General features: G+C 38.6%; 1 protein-coding gene across 6 annotated transcripts in view; it reads left to right on the forward strand.

Moving 5' to 3' along the window:
• The first annotated feature begins 6,853 nt into the window (after positions 1-6,853).
• LOC127966629 (spermatid perinuclear RNA-binding protein-like) overlaps positions 6,854-16,982 on the forward strand; it is an 80,005-nt gene continuing 69,876 nt past the window's right edge. For 3 of the 6 annotated variants that reach the window (XM_052567759.1, XM_052567757.1, XM_052567762.1), the window contains exon 1: positions 8,174-8,337. The gene's annotated coding sequence lies outside the window, so the exon portion shown is untranslated. Of the gene's footprint in view, positions 7,013-8,173; positions 8,338-16,982 lie in introns of those variants that run through there. The other 3 variants (XM_052567758.1, XM_052567761.1, XM_052567760.1) reach the window with 3 other exon arrangements.

Genomic DNA, 16,982 nt, shown 5'->3' on the forward strand with positions numbered 1-16,982 from the left:
ATTACAGGTAATGTGCTTTGTGTGAACGCAGAATAATATTACTGGTACAAACACGTACAATTTCAGAATGCTTTGACGTAAGATGTCTACGTAAAGCTACTTTTTGCTAATAGCTTGTCCTGTAACCAAGCACTTAGGGTAGGTAGGGTAGGGAACTTGCGGTAGCTTGACTGTTTTTTCTTTCGTTGCACATTCTTTAAAGGTCTGTTTGTTTCCTGAACAGAAACTGGTCTAGCCCAACAGGAAAGTGCAGATTACAGTGATTGCCTTTTGGTGATGTTGTTTTGTTCTTTCGAAATAATTTCTATTTGTAATGTTTCCAAGAAACTAAAATCCCAGAATGCATTGAAATTAGTTTTTGGTGAAAACATTTATCCGAGCTGTCAGACGAATTGAGAGAAATGCAGAAAATAAATACATCAATAAGGACATCAATATAAGTATTGTTAAATCTTAACAATGTATATATTTCATTAAATTGGAGCATTGCATTGTTAGTAACCAACATGCCAACATCAAACTCTATTGATATTAAAGGGATAGTTCACTTTGAAATTAAATTTTGGTATGTTTTAGCTTACCTCAGGGCAACCAAGATGTAGGTGTCTTTGTTCCCACAGTAGTTTCAATGTTGATATTTTTAGGTCAAACCATTCTTGTCGGTGACTCATATTATGGAGGTCTATAGTCACCACCTCAAAACCTCTGCACAGAGAAGTCCAAATTAAACAATTCCCAACAGTATTTATATCGTTTTTACCTCTTGTACACAACCACGTCCAAGTGATGTAAGGGTGCTCGTGCTTCCTGGTGTGTGACGTGTGCACGTGCTCTGGCTTAGTCTGCGCAAGCGCGGGAAAGCACCGGAAGTAATCTCTCGCACGTGTACGTCACTCATTGTTTACACAGAGATTTCGGAAGTGTTAACTTTCACTGTGAAGATCTAAACATATTTAGAAGTACATGAAATCGCAATGGAAGATGATTTCGATATAGCAACAGACAATGTTTAATTTTTTTCACAACCAAATTTATTTATTACCACGAGGACATTGACAGTATCGCATCACACACCTGTGTTTTCTCCGCTGTTGAGCCACAGTGTTTTGCACGTTGTGTTTTGTTTGCCACGTATAAACTGGAGGCGACGTCCAAGGCCAAAGGGACCCAATGGCACGCTGTCAATAGAGTGAGTAATGTGTTGTATTTTTATTATTATCGCAACGATTATAGGGTGCATTATAAACCAACTTTAGTAAGTTTATGGGTGTGTTGATATCCACCCGAAGACTAATTAACCATATTCAAGAGAGAAATCTCATAAATTGGGAATGCGTGAAAACTCACCACTCCCGGATGAGTTTGTGTGAGCATAAGTAATTATTTTCTTTACGTCGGTTTAAACATCCCGGATGAGTGCAAATTAGTTTGTTTTCTCACACAAACTGCGTGTTTTGTGTCTTATGTCATCAATGTGTGCTTACGATGGGGAATTGTTTAATTTGGACTCCTCTGTGCATGCTCTTTGAGGTGGTGACCATAGACCTCCATTATATGAGTCACAGACAAGGTTTGACCTAAAAATATCAAAATTGAAACTACTGCAGAAACAAAGACACCTACATCTTGGATGCCCTTGAGGTAATCTAAAACAAACCAAAATTTAATTTCAAAGTGAACTATCCCTTTAAGCTAAGTTTTACACTTTGCATCATTTGTGTTGCTTTCTTTGCATAGAGCATGCTGAATGAGTCACTTATTCATTCAGTTTCTTGTTAAGATGTTGCCTGTGTAGCAAGGCAGAAGACAATAAATTGGTTCAGTTAATTAGAGCACAGCTTTTTTTCTCTCTTACTTAAGCTTTTAGAATAACGGGATTGGTCCGTTTTAAATGTCTCTGAAATGAGGACATCAAAAGACAATGGGGAGGAGCTAGTGAGAACGTTCTGAAATATAATGCCTGTGTCTGAAGATCTAAACTCTCAACTTGCTTTCATCCATTAATGGTGACAGATGTTCATTATGAAGGTTTTCTCAGTAACCAGACTTTTTGTAAGTGGCTGACAGGTGTGTGTGTGTGTGCATTTGTAAATGTGTGTACAGGAAAGAAGAACAGACAGAGACGGTGGGAAAAAGGAGAAGTAATTTAGAAAACATAGACAAAGCAGGTATCCAAAAATGTCTCATCTAACACCCACACACAGGAACTCAGGAACTGCACCAAATAACCCACCCACTTTTCAGTTTTCTTTTCCTATCGTCCTTGCCATCCTTTGAGATGAGAGATCCATCAATCATGCCGAGACAAAACAGTGTCCATTTACTGCCGACAGCTGACACTGTGTATCAGACCTGTTGAATGGGAAGGTTGTTGACACTGTGCATCTGCTGGAAATTAAAAACAGAGACTGATGAGGGGATCAGACGAGTGTTGTTGTTTTCTCACGCACGCAGTCTGTCTGTGCCGCCCGACAGACCTTCGTTCCCCATCGACTCTGTCTCCATCTCTGTGCCACCTGCTGGGCTTGTCGGCTCCTCTCCGCTGCTGGTGCCCGCAGCTCGTGCCACGCTGGCCACTACCATCTGGTGAATGTCAGTGTGACTCCTGCCTCCCTGGCACCGGGTGGATGGCCAGGTGGTGCATGTGCCACCCCTCCCCCAACAGCCTCTCTTTCTGATTACGAGGATGCAGATATGGTTAAGGGCTTGTCCTAAAAGTCACCTTAAACTTGTTTACACTTCTCTGAAAACATCTATAACTGAAGTAGGTTAAAGTCATCATGATATCAAAACTGAACTTTTAACTTTCTTAATGCATGTTACGGGTCTTATTCCAACAAAATATTTGTCACTGTAAACTTTCACCAAAATGTAATAACGTTGTCGGCCCCTGAAATTACATCACCAAGATGACATCACCAAGGACACTTAAAGGATAAGTCCACTTCTGGAATAGAAAATTACTGATAATTTCATGTCTGTTCATGTCTTTCTTTCTTGAGTGGCAAAGAAATTAATTTTCTTTGAGGAAAACGTTCTAGGATTTTTCTCCATATAGTGGGCAATGGTGGCCAACGGTTTGAGCATCCAAAATGCAGTTTCACTGCAGCTTCAAAAGGCTCTACACAATCCCATCTGAGGAATAATGGCCTTAGCTGATGAAACAATAGTTCATTTTCTGAAAAAAAAAAAAAAAAACTGAAACGGAACTCTTCTGGACAGTGGCCCTTCAGAAGCAGGACTGAACACACCTGGGTTAGGGTTTATCATGCATGGTCACTAATAGGTCCAGGCTGGATTATTTGGTTGATCAGCTGGACTGTTAGCTATAGATCATGGGGATGGCTGGTAGACCACATTAGACATTGCAAAAAATAGCAACCATGATACAAATCCAGCTTCACCTCATTAAAGGTAGGTTTACCGAATATGTGTTCCATATGGATGTTTGAAACGGCATGATTAAATGATGACCATGTTATCATCTTTTGGTCAACAAGTTCTTTAAATATGTGTTTCCCAGTGGGGTACAGTGTATGAACAACAGATTTTTTCATAAACCATCTTATTTGTGGATAAGATCATGCTTCTGTGCACCTGAATGTTTTTCCCACCAGTATATTGGCTTTATTCCTCTTAGGAGCATCTTCTTCCGGCTAGTCCCCTGGTTATTTTCATGCAGCTTCCCCAGACTCTCAGCTTTGAAATGGCCACCTGTCATTTAGTCCAGGATACAGCAGGGGCCTGCAACCCAGCTGTTACTCTTACCCCTTTCCCGGTATCTCTCTTTGTTTCTAGTTATCTGGAATGGTCCTGATGCAACTGGAAAATTAGAAAGGTTGGCTGGATCTTCAGCTGAATTGAAGGAAGGCCCTTATGTGGAAATTATCCCAGTGCATTTACTTGAACTGGTGTCAGCAGGCGGACAGGAAGTGCACCAGCACCTAACCTCCTCAAGAAGGACAGATAAAAGCTAACTCCAGAAGGCGGTGTTGAATGTCAGGCTGGTTGTGTGATACGATTGAAGAGGGAAGTGGTCATATTGAGAGAAAGAGAGAGAGGTTGGGAAGGGGGGGGGGGGGTAGGGGATGGAGAGAGTGCTGGCCATCTGTGCCACTTTTATCCTGCTGTGTTCAGGTAGGGGAGAACTGAATGTTCTGGGTTTGGCAGGTCAGGATGGAAGCCCCATTGGGACAGACAACCTGATTGTCAGTCTTGAGCATCCAGATATTGAGGTGTGGTGAAGAGACTAGCACTGCTTGTCACAAATGTCTGATTTCACATAGAACTACTGGTTTTGTTATGTTGGATAAATAACAAAGCGTATTCTATATGGGGCAGCTGTGGCCTAATGGTTAGAGAGTTGGACTTGTAAACTGAAGGTTGCAGGTTCGAGTCTCTGTGCTGGCAGGAGTTGTAGGGGGTGGGGAGTGAATGAACAGCTCTCTCTTCCATCCTCAATACTCATGACTGAAGTGCCCTTGAGCAAGGCACTGAACCCCAGTTGCTCCCCTGGTGCTGGATCTATAGCTGCCCACTGCTCTGGGTGTGTGTTCACTTCTCACTGCTGTGTGTGTGCACTTGGATGGGTTAAATAAAGAGCACCAAGTATGGGTTACCAGTCATGACTTTCACTTTCATATGAAATAAGTAGTTTAATCCCATTGATTAAAAACTTGCTATCAGATACGTCACTCTACTGGTCATCTTCAGTGTGTGCAGCTCAAAACAGAAATGCAGAACGCTAGGCTATAAGCTACCGTTGTAATGAGAGCACTGTTGTAAAAAAAAGGGGGAATTGTTAGGGGTTCTCTGGTGTTATCAAAACATAAAACATGATTTACCCAGTTTGTATCTTCAAGGCATACATTTCCCATGTGTTAACATCAGTAATAATGGCTGTCGAATGTCTGACTTGACTCCCAGAAATATGATTTGACTATAGACCAACGCTACTTTTGCGTCATCGAAGGGTAACGCCCCTTTTTGGGGGGAAACAAACGGATTCCTGATACAGAACTCGCTCCAGGGACCTTTTGTTTTTCATTGTTTCTGATGTGTACAGGCCTTTCAGACACAATTACAAACAGATATTGTATAATATTTATATTGTTTAGTCCTAGCCTGCGAATATTTCAAACTTAAAATCAGTTAACAGCCAAGGTAGCATGCCTAATGAGAGCTAACGTTAATCACGTAGCTACTAGCAGCTTCGTATTTCTAACTACAACAAAACTGTCAATAGCTTAAATCAAGTGAAATATGATCCAAGTAAACCACCGACTCCTCTTGACATGGCCTCATTGTCTTACATACTCATCGTGAGTATGTTAATGACAAAAATAGGCTAAATGGTGATTCCACGGGATAATGGTAACGTTAGATGTCCATATTTGGCCACTGCGTGGGGTTATTAATCCAGTTTTCGACCATTTCAAAGGGAAACCTCTGTAAACACCGTATCCAGTAGCTTCTTTAAATACCTCTCACGGTCCTCTGCCCGCAAAGAGAGAGTGTATGTTACTGCCATTTTTGCTATCAAGAAATTAGAGCGAGTTCTGTATCAGGGGAATCCGTTTGTTTTCCCCAAAAAAAGGGGCGTTATCCTTCGATGACGCAAAAGTAGCATTGGTCTATCGGTAATATCGGCAAAATTTGAAAATTCAGATTTGACCATGAAAATCCTTAGTCGGGGACACCCCAAGTGGAATGATAATGGTAGCTATAAGTTGAGTAGTCGTCTTCATTTTATCGCATAGTACATTATGATGCCGAGTTGATAAACTGCAGAGGGAAGATCTGGTGTAATCAAATTATAATACTGGAGGTTGAAGCTCACTAATTTATGCATTTATGTAAAAACATGCATGCTTATTAGGTTATGTCACCTCTTATATAGATGACTGGGGGCATTATGTTATTCTACTGTGTCTCTTTAATGGAGAGTTATATTATATTTAATTTTATTTTATGAAATCCCAACAAAAGTGTTTGTTCTTACAGGACAGTATGCTCTTTTATTCTTGTGCGTAAGCAGAGACTCACAGAAACACAGCCTAGTTTAAATGAACAGGAATTGAAACACTGTAAGTGGTGTGTATGCGTGTGTGGAGACTGTGTCATTGGTATGTTGTTCATCTGGAGAGACCAGCTTTGTTTTAAAACAGCCAAAGAGCTGTTTTTCCAAAGGACTGCTCTTACAGGAACTCTGAGAGCCAGACTTTACTCTACTACACTATACTGGCCTTCCCTATACTTGAACAATCACAGTACTGATTTATTCTCAATGCACACATTTTCATACTTTTGATTGGATTATGATCAGATTCATGCGCTTGTCTGGGAGCTGATTGAGAAACATTAAAGTCATTGTGCATCTCGGCAGTCACTCACCTTACTGGATTGTTATATAGCTATTTGACAAGCTGTGCATTGTCAACAATGAGAAGAACAGTGAATCTGAGACCGCTGAGCAAGCTGCAAGAAGATGAAAGTGTCCTAGCATTAGATTACAATTTTATTTGTATAATTTCAGTCATTTCATAAATTGTGAATTGAAATACACTGTAGTTGTTTAAAAACATATTCAAAACATATTTTTCCTCAGTTTACGTCTACATTCTTAATAACCAATCCACATATTATATATATAATAGTGTACTGGTAATATTTGATAATAAAAAAACTAAACAAATGAAAAAAAAATGGTAAGGGATCTTCCTTTGAATATACATACTATCCGGATAATTTCCACAGATAAACTTAAGTCTTAAGGCTTATGAAGTGGAAAGACAGCAATGTTTGGCAGGTGAAACACTGTAACACTGTATCAGTTGTTGCAGAGCAGCAGCCCTCCAATTAGAGCACGCGCATATCATGACGTGAACGCGCCCGTGCCCCGTGGTCCAAATACTTGAGACAGTTAGAAAGCAGATAGGGAGACCGCCGGAGAAAGAAACACTTGACTGGAGGTATATCGGTCCAGCGGAGGAGTACGGACAACGAGACCACGGTAATTGATCTCATTCGGGACTCTTTATGTTCGTGCGGTGCGAAAGGGACGCGCAGATGGGTTTAAAGCGTATCGCGTTGTGTCTTGTGCTCGTGCAGGACATCATCCGTGCTGCTGGTATTAGCTAATGTACAGTATCTTCGGAACCGGGCACATCCATCAGCTAAAGCGATCCATAGTTTTACCTGCAAATGCCGTCGTGGCTTTCTTTGGTGCTTTCTGGCAATGCGATGCAGTCGCTCCTCGGACGCTGGGTCTAGTATCGGCTTTTAGATGGAGGAATTACATGCACGCGCATGCATTTAACTTCACCTCGCGCTTTCAGATGCTGCATTTGGTAGTGAGGTTGTGCTGGTGCTTCTGCTGTTGTTGAATAATTTAAAAGGCTGTATCTGGGGCTGAAGGAGAGAAACAAACACTGAGCTGTTATGTGAGAGTGTTTTATTTGAGACGCTTAGACAACGAAAACTTTGGTTGTGTTCATTTGTGTGATTTTTGTTGTGCAATAGCAGCGGCATTGAGAAGTGTGTGAAGCAGTGGTTTGTTTGCATTAACGCTCTCTGTGTTCCTGTAAAACCTGCACCCACCTGTGATCTTTGGGGCAAAGTTGACCTATATTGAGGAATTCTTAAAATTCGTCATTCTCGATTAATCTACGACTAGTCTAAAAACCCCTTGTGTTTTCATCTGAAAGTGTATTTTTATACGGACAAATAGGTTCTAAACTGAATGTAATAGAGTGGGTTCACACAATTTGAGCACTCGGGGGCACAACTGAATTACATATCCTAGAGAAATCAACACTTTTAGTTATGTTTGTCGATTCTTAAAATCCCACACCTTTTTTTTACACTTTTAAATAAATTGTATTATTTTTCTTTTAGGTAGTTTATGGATACTGTGCATCTTAGAGATACACTGTAGCTTGTGTGTATTTCACAAATAAATTCCTGTAGTGACAGGAGTAGCCTAATCAATATTATATTACATTACTAACATTACATACAGTCCACATATATGTATATGTATGTGTATATGTATATGTGTGTGTGTGTATATTTATGTATGTATGTCCCGTAAATATTTCACATAAAACAGACATTGAGGTGATAACCACACAAGATCGATGTTGGGAAACTTGTCCTCCGCGTGAATAATGAATTGTGCTCGTTCACGCGTCTGCGCGTTCCTCATTCATTTCAGTGCACGTGAGTGAGAGGCAGCAGGCGGAGTGCGAGTCCTGCTGAAACTACAATATTGATCTGTACCTCGACTCGTACACACTGAGGTTACGTTTGGATTATTAAACATTTCTTCTTTCACCAGTAAGTAGCGCTTTTGAGTCTTTCTGAGCTAGTGTTTGTAGGGTTTTCCTCTGTGAGATTCGCGCACAAACGCGTCTGAGACTCTTTTGGTTCAGCGGTTGCGTTAAGTTTGATTTAAAAAAGTTACTTTCTCTTTCTCTGACACTAAAAAAGAGCTTCTCACCCTCTCATATAGACTTGTTTGTTGTCACAAGTTTCATGGTGTTTTATGAACTGCACGGTAACGTTAGTTCTTTTTGAGTGGTTAGAAGAGAATCTCGTTGTTGTTTTATTTGTATTAGTTAAAGTGTCAGTGGCTAATGTAGGCTGTGTGTTAAAGATGTGGGTTTATTCATTATCTTTTTCTAATAGACACCGATATGTAGAGTCGGTTATTCGGGGTTGATGATGATGATCTTGTAGCAGGTGTCTTGTAGAGGGACTTCCGCAGTTTCAACCCCCATCTACACTGTACTGCCGATGTGAACGAGTCGTTCGGATCTTTTCAACGAATCATTTGAATCGGTTCACATAAACAATTGGTGCTATTCACCCGCGAACTGGATGAATCGGTCCAAACTGTTCTGGAGTCGACTTCGTCTGACTCATTTGAACTCATATGGTCTCTTTCGGGGATTATCGACTGAAGCCGAGAAGTGATAGTGAAATTGATTGATTGAGTGAAAAGATACTTTAATATAGACTAATAGCGCAAATGTTACGCCTGTGGGGTTTTGTGGGAACTATCGTCCGCTCTGTTTGGTTAAAATACGCCCCCTAAACTGTACTATTGATGTTTTTCTTAAAACGTTTACCATAGGAACAACAGCATTCCCACGACCATGAAAACTCTTTTTACTTTATTTTTCTGGAAACAAATGAAAAAGAAAAAATAATGGACATTACTAAATATATTAATACAAATATAAAGATAATCTAATATAATATATCGTATATAAAAATAGATATATGAATAAATTAAACACTGGAAAAAGTAAGAAAAAATAATGGCAAAATACCATAGTTACTACTGTAATAATAAATACCAGATCGTTTTTTTTCATTACTTTGTTGGCTAACACCAAGTTATGAAATTATTTTATAAATCATAACTGCAATAACATATATTCTTTTGGAAAATATAAATATTTGAAAATAATTACATAATTCAGTTTTTGAATCTTTCTTAGATGAACTTGTTACACAGGTATGATGAAGTGAGGTTATGGCTTCCATAATCATGTTGGTGTGTGATATGTGCGGTCCTGAATATCCACTTTCCTTTCACAAGAACAAAGAGCGTAACTGATGCATGTTTCCTTGTGCGATCAGCTCATGCGTTGCTTCTTTCTCTCTCTCTCTCATACACACACACACACACACACACACACACATACACATACACACAACTGTTCTCTGTCAGATACACGCACTGCTGTGAGCCCAGCATCTGAAATGCTTTGGAAATAGCTTGGCACGTTGGCTGAAAATTGCTTGTGGCTATCACATATTGCCTCAGGTTGAAATGCGAAAGATTGCACTTGTTTGTAAGGACCGAATTCCCTTGAGAGATAGAGACAAGTTGAAACTTATTTATTTTTCATTTCTGTCTGGTTCCAAGCTGTCTGTGCCAAAATAAAAGTATGAGAACACAGATATAAACTGCAGTGCGTATTACCTAGTGATGTTCATTGTGTTGAACGTACAGTGTTGGTTATAGAGTCTAAAGATTTTTATTGTACAGTGTGACATAGGAGACTGATGTTGTGCAGTCTCCCTTCAAGAGGAGTCGGTGAAACTGATCTTCAATCGTCCTGAAGGTGTATTCAGCTCAGAGAAGCGATGACAGATGCTCTGGAGGTCAAAGGGTGGATGTGTCTTGTCTCTGCTCACTCTTTGTCTCTCTGTTATGTCCCATAGAGGCCTGAATTTGACTCTCACGGCCTGTTGCAGGGGTTTAGTTCTTGAATAATTATTAAAGAGTTTTGTGTGCTTCGTGTCCTGAGGGCAGAGGGAGCCGACGGTGGCAGATGTAGCTGACTTTCCACCATCGTTAGGTCATGCTGGGTGCCTCCAGGGATTTGGATAGGCAAAATGAATATGATTATGAATTTGTCGTCTTTCTTTGATGCTTTCCTAACATCCCTCCATGTTCAATCTCGGGTTAATCTTAAAATCAAAATCAAATCAAATCTGACCGTGTTTAATTTCTTAATGCATGTTCCTGATCTTATTGTGCACATTAATGCAAATAAAAAGAATTTTTTTTTATGTTTTATAATCTTTTTGTTTTATAATTATAAAGGATTAATTTATAATCCTTATGTTTTGGTTGATATTACAGATTGGTGCATTCAATCACACTTTCTCTGCTTTAATAATAAACCAAATTTAATATGGGTTCATTTCTAGAGTTTTACATGGGAGGCTTTTTAGTGCAGTTTTTTATTCACAAAGTTTGTAGTCACATTTGTAGAATGAAATAAGTCTCTCATGTTCAGCAGGGTAGCTATTATTTGAGCAAAAATACAGTAAAATTGTGAAATATTATTATAATTAAATTATCTTTCATGTGAATGTTTAAAGTATATATATATATATTCCTGTGATCAAAGCTGTATTTTCAGCATCATTCCTCCAGTCTTCAGTGATCCTTCAGAAATCATTCTGATATACTGATTTACTGCTCAAAAACATTTCTGATTATTATCAATGTTGAAAACAGTTGTGCTGCTTCTCATTTTTGTGGAAACTTTGATAATTTTTTTTTTTCAGGATTCTTTGATGAATTGAAAGTTCAGAAGAACAAGCATTTATTTCAACTGGAAATCTTTTGCAAATTTGCAACATTAGTATACTGTAAATATCTTTTGATTAAAAAAGATCAGACTTCAGACATTTGAACATAATGTATGTTTAGATAACAGTGAAGGGGTTAAACATAGCTGCAGTCTATATGAAATGACTTAAAAATGTAACGTCCAGAAATTATTTGAAAAATCTTGGAAATTGAACAACTTGAACTCTTTAACCTGCCAAAATACTGCATTTATGGCTGTGATGAATTAATTTGTCATTATTTATAAAGTCATTCATTTCCAGTGTTAAATATAGATGAATACATTTCTTAAACTGTTTACACTTGCTAAATTATAGAGAACATATTCAGATATCATCAGATCTGTTGTGTGCATATAAAAAAAAAATGCAGATCGTGCCAAATATAGGTTTGCAGGATATTGACAGAATGAGGTGATATCCACCTGATTGAGTGTTTCTTCACCTGTCTCTCTTTTTCTCTCACTCTTCCACCTTTTTTCTCTCCTTCGCTCTCTAACTGATCAGATCTATTCTTGGCCTGCTCTCTGAGCTGATGGGAAAATCTGACATTGCTAACAGAGGGGGAATTTGAGCTCGACTCAAGCCAAAGCCCACTTCCTCCTCCTGAGCCCTCACACCACACCATCCACCCCTCTGCCGTCTGGCACCGCTGCCATCAGGACGTCTGATTTACTGTTTGCTGTTTGCATGACAAAGACAGCCTTTCTGGTGAGAGTGTTTGAGAAAGGAAGAACCAAACAGAAAGGAAGAAGCTCTTTTTTCAAAAAAGAGAAGTATTTTAAACAAGGTTCCCACTACTTGAGGATTACTGTGAGCAGCATTATCAGTTGTACATTGTTCATCACTGGTTTGGTAATAACTGAGCAGCAACCAGTTATGGGCATTGCGTCCCACTGTGCCAACTGAATTTGGCAGGTGACTTGGTTGCATCTTGGCTGCCGAATTTAACTCCATCTGATGAATGAGGAGAGGTGAAAAATCCCATAAAAGAACTGGCATGTAGCACAAATTTAGAATCTAGCAAACAGCAAGGCAACTACAAAGAAAGCTGCAGATTTATTATTTATTTTTGCCGTTTATTGGACCGCATGGTGGAGAATTGACAGTGAAGAACAGAGAGAGAAAAGGGGGCGAGTAAAAGATATGACCCAGCCCAGACTTGAACTCAGTTCCCCATGAACACATTTTTAATGCAATGCATTGCAAACATTTTAATATAAAATAATATATTTCTATAATTTCTGGGGCGCTTTACATTTAGTTGCAGCAAAATTCTTTTTTTTCTCTCTCTCTGGATCCAATTTTTTCCATTAACATTTTTTCTGATTTTATGGTTAAATAATATAAAATAAAATAAAAAAGCATGTCTAATTAATTAAAATCATGAAATTTACATAAAAGCAATTTATTAATTTTAGCTAATTAAATCTTAAGGCTCTATGACATACCTGTCGTAGCTTTTTTATTTTAGTAAATTCTGTGTTTTTCATAAATTTCCTGGATTATATTTTAATCGCTTCATTGAATATTAATAATCAAAAGCATCTCTAATTTATTTTTAGTATTTTATTATTATTATTTATATAAGAAATACAGTGTTGTGTATTTACATTTGTCTTGTAAATATATTCTGGTAAATAATACTTCTGACAAATATTCCTTAAAAATAATCTTAGTAGTTAGTATTATCATTACATTTAAGTATTATATTTCTGTCTCAGTTTCTTCAAGTTAGACCATACTTTTTTTTTTTTTTTTTTGGATGGGTTGCTCTGAAGACCTTTTGAGTTTCTGTTTGTATATGATGTGTTGATAGGTTTTCTCAAAAGAAATGGTAAAATGCTCATGAAGTGACTCTCAGAGCAGTTCTAGATGGTTTGTTTTCAAGTACTCCTATATTGAGGCAGCAGAGAAACACAGCGAGCGTCCCGTGCACTTCAGTTTGTGTGCAGAAAATGAAACCGTGTGTCAGCACCATTCAATCATACAGAAACACGCAGAACATGCAGAATTTACATTTAAAAAGTAGCCTGTTTTCCTTAAGTAATATTCACAGACACTAGTCCATATTGTGTTTAGTTTTAAATGCATTGACTTTTGATTTATTCATCTGAAATTTGGAAAATTCTGTTAATTCCATTTTTTTATGACTGGTTTCCATCCGTGTTTTTCTGCATCGCAGAAATGATAGGACCCTAGTAATTGTTAGCTGTCCAATCTGCTAAGCTGCACCTCTGCAAAAGATCTCAAAACAACATTTGGTAAACCCTTGTCTGAAAAGTTTTGTCCATTTTGGGATCAAAGGGAGCAAGTGGAGAGCAGGGTACAAGTGTACACTAGATCTTGAGTGCAAGGGCACAATGGGACTGGTGCTCCTGAGGGGGTGTGCAATGGAAAAGTGCCCTGCGCTGTGTCAACAGACGGTCTGTGTATATGTGCGTGCGTGTGTGTTTTTAAAGCAGCTGATGTGGCGACAGCAGCAGCGGAAATGGATCCAGGGATGAGCAGAAACCAGATCTAACACAGGCACAGGGAAGGAATGGCCTTGTAAGGCATCTGAGAGTCAGAGAGAGAGACACACTCACACACACACACACAGTGGGTCGCCAGTCCCTGAAGACAGACACACACATACATATATTCAATGAAACATCAGCATTTCTAAACACTCTGAACTAAACAAATCAGTATCTGACCCACAGAGGCTATAAAATAAGAAATGTTACATTATAAAAGATGATTAGCGTTTATAGGAAACCATGTGCTGCTGCTTTTGATTTGAGTTTGGCACACATGCGAATTAAACGTTGATCTGGGAACAGTTCCTCTTATATTTGTACCAAATCTAATCTTTTAAGGAAAATATTGTCTCACATGGAATCCTTCTTATATGGGAAAAAATGTATTTTATGCTCTTGTTAATATTTGAATCTTGGAGTAATGTGCAGATCTTAACTTTATTTGGAACACAAGCCTGTGAATAAGAAAATGTTTTTTGTGCTTCTCTCATTGCCTTTTAAGATATAATTCATGCCCATAGCAGGATGAATCGCTGCAAAGCATAAACCTTGGGTGTTTGTTTAAACTACTGTAGTAATAATAGTGAGGTACTGTAAATACATTTTAATCTGAAGTGATGAATGAAGCAGAACTTGGCTTCAAGGATAATATCTGTCTCTGTAGGACTATCACAAACACACAAAATCCTCCATGGATTTAGTCTAAACTTATTCGGCGAAAGCGGAGTATTTCAGGATACACATTTGTTTCTATCAGTAAGATGAACTAGCTGCTTCTCTCCAAACACCTGTGTTTTTATTGGCCTGATAAGATTTACAGATTGTAAGATTCATATGGTGTGACAGTATCTCTTCCAAAACCCACTCTCAAATATCTACTCTTTAGCCTTAAAAACAGCTAGAGCACAACAGAATCAAAAAGCATTTTTTTTGCAGTGCTTTGTAGAATTGCATACGGTTAAGGATACATACTATTGTTATTTTTTGCTGTCTATGTACATATAGGTTTTTTATTTTTTGAATGGAGCTCTGGTCACTTGAATGTTATTGCATGTAGCAATTAATCCCCATTTGACCTCCTTGTTAAAAAAAAAATCTGTCAAACTGATATAGATATTCAATTAAAGGCTGGAAGGCAGAGTGCTTCCCCATCTGATAGTGTGCGTAATTTAATAAGGGAGGTTTCCAGCACGGTGACATCGCCAGGCCAGTTTTATGAGTGACGGAGAGATGGAAGAGAAAGGGAAGGGTAGATGAAGAGGAAGGAGGAGGGGGTGTAGGGTACTTTGATTTGTTCTGCCTTGATGGTCGTCACCCCTTTGCTTCTTCTGAGAATTAACCAATTAGACTGTGCCTGGTGTGTTTGCCGGACACACTATTAGACGAATGAAAGGAGACCTCTGTTTAGTCTATAAACGACGAGTGAGCAGAATATTGATAAAGACAAGTGAGGGTTATTGCGTTTGTTCCTTTGTGCCGTGATACAGTTCTGCCTAGTTCTTTTTACCCCACAGTGGCGTGTGTGAGTTATTGTTGTGAGAATTAAGCTGGCAGATTTAACCGTAGGAAGTGATTCGCTCTGGATTGTACTTTTGTGACAGAACTGCACTTATCTGACAGCGATCTTATTCACTGTTCTCAGAACAGCCGCGGTGGCTTTTGAAAGCCCTGTAATGACTGTCGGTCTGTTCATTAAGGGTAATTGGTAATGTTGCGCAGTTCTGGATTTGTGTGGCATGTGGGTGTGTTGAAGTCATAAGTGGATGAGTTATAAATAAAGACCAGGCTTTCAGGGATGTGTCTATTATAACATCCCATTACAAGAATTCCAGTATGAAACAAATGTGTGTGTGTGTGTGTGTGTGTGTGTGTGTGTGTGTGTGTGTGTGTGTGTGTGTGTGTAGTGTAAGGTGGCAGAATTAATCTTATAAAATACTGTTTGTAGACTAATTTCTGAATGACTTGCAGCATGTTTTTAATAAACCAGTACATTTCTTATAGGGGTGTAAATGTACATTGGTTTTGGCATTTGACGAAAATGTTTTAATAATAACCGTTCTTTAAATAAATTCGGTTATAATTAAACCTTTCTTAGGGATAAATTAAAAATCGACCTGCTTATTCCCTAAACTAGGGAGCCCTTTTACATTACTGTAAGATTACAATTAACAACAGAACACTAACTTAAATTTAATTACTATTTATTTTTAAATATAACAATCAACACTCTTATATATAAATATATATATTTTTTCTTATGTAGAAAGTAGAGCGTGATGGAAACTTGTGTTGGAAGATGAACAGAAAGTTATTGGACTCACAGGTCGAGACAGATTTAGAGAGAGATTAATGCAAATAGCGAGGTCCTTTTAGCTTTGTTGCAATTGTTGTTTAATTGCTTTCTTGAAACAACAACATTTAGATGTGTCAGTGAAAAATGAAAGGACAAAAGGGTGAGTTTAATGAGAATGCACAAAATGATTCTTCTTTAATGACATCCCGAACCTCTTGTAACATCTGTCCAGCCTGAACTTTCCACAGTGCTCATTAACGCAAGCCAGCGTTGTCCACCGAACACAGTCTCACCTGCTGTTCTTCATTACGATAATGATTTCTACCTTCCATCTCTCAGCTGGACTCCTTTTTTGGCTCTTGAATATCGATTTACTCCAAAAAGCATTTTCCGTCCTGAGGGTGTCATTCTCAGAGACTTTATTTCTTAACTCTCTCATGGCTCTTCATAGCTGTGGCCACCTGCTAAGCTCTCAGAAGCAGTGAGTAATTGGAAATCTCCCTTTCGCCAAGGGACACCCTGTGCTACATATCCATCTTCTTTTCCTGGGTTTGAAAAATCCCAGGGATTTCTCACCATCTTCCTTTCACACATATGCAGGCATACACTAGTCTTTGAGTGGATCCTCTGTGCAGTGATGTTTTCAGGCCAAGGTGAACTGGGACACTGGAGGACAGTGCCAGAGCTAAAAGCTGCCTAAGGGTCTTGAGGGATGGAAATTGAAAGGACTGACAGTGATTTTCAATGTCAAGGTGACCACAAGTCATTAATTTTCAATGGGAGATGACAATTTTACTACGACATGAGTGACAGTGACTGTTCTAAGGATACATATGGGCCCTATGATTTCCACAATGTGAATCAAAGAGAATCAAACAATTCAGTCGTTATAATGGAATTTACTGTATAACGCAGAATGGAACAGAATTTTGCAAATTTTGAATAAATCAAAAGTAGGTCAGTACACTTAAATCAAAATGCGATATAGGGTATTATCTGTAAATATTAAGCTG

The sequence above is a fragment of the Carassius gibelio genome, chromosome B10 (assembly GCF_023724105.1).
Source record: "Carassius gibelio isolate Cgi1373 ecotype wild population from Czech Republic chromosome B10, carGib1.2-hapl.c, whole genome shotgun sequence".
NCBI classification, from domain to species: domain Eukaryota; kingdom Metazoa; phylum Chordata; class Actinopteri; order Cypriniformes; family Cyprinidae; genus Carassius; species Carassius gibelio.